Genomic DNA, 672 nt, shown 5'->3' on the forward strand with positions numbered 1-672 from the left:
GAACAGGGATTTCAAAATAAAGCTCACGAACTGAAAGAGGAAAAGTCAACACACACTAACACACACACTTTAACAAACACACACACACTAACACACACTTTAACAAACACACACACACTAACACACACTTTAACACTGCGTTCTGTTCGGTTTGTGTGGCTGCTGAGTCAGCAGCAGGACGAGTGTGTTAAAGTGTGTGAGACGACCTCGGGGGGAAAAACAACAAACTACAAACAGCTGAGACTGAACCTGAAAACTATCTGAACCTCTAGAAATCCCAGTCTGTCCCCCCGTCTGCTCCCAGTCTCAGTCTGTCCCCCCGTCTGTCCCCCCGTCTGCTCCCAGTCTGTAGAGTTTAAGGTTAATCTGAAATATTAAATGAAGTGCAGCTGTAAGCGTCTCCTCCTTGCAGCCGTCTGCAGCGTCTCAGCGGGACACTGAGCAGGACGCAGAGGAACTCTGAGTGTTTGTTGTTTGTTCAGACTCGTGTTTTCTCCTCCTGAGAGGCTGTGAAGTGAAAACCTGCTGAGACATTTAGTCTTTGTTCAGCTGGGAGCTCGTCCGTCTCTGCTGCAGGAGAGCTGCTTTAATCTGGACACAAAGACGCACAGAGACACTCAGAGCTGCCAAGTAAACCCAGTGGCCTCAGGCTGCTCTCTGTCTACCGGAGGA

General features: G+C 49.1%; 1 protein-coding gene across 2 annotated transcripts in view; it reads right to left on the minus strand.

Moving 5' to 3' along the window:
* abca1b (ATP-binding cassette, sub-family A (ABC1), member 1B) overlaps positions 1-672 on the minus strand; it is a 56,172-nt gene that overhangs the window by 28,740 nt on the left and 26,760 nt on the right. The window lies entirely within an intron of this gene.

This window comes from Micropterus dolomieu, linkage group LG19, assembly GCF_021292245.1.
Source record: "Micropterus dolomieu isolate WLL.071019.BEF.003 ecotype Adirondacks linkage group LG19, ASM2129224v1, whole genome shotgun sequence".
NCBI lineage: Eukaryota > Metazoa > Chordata > Actinopteri > Centrarchiformes > Centrarchidae > Micropterus > Micropterus dolomieu.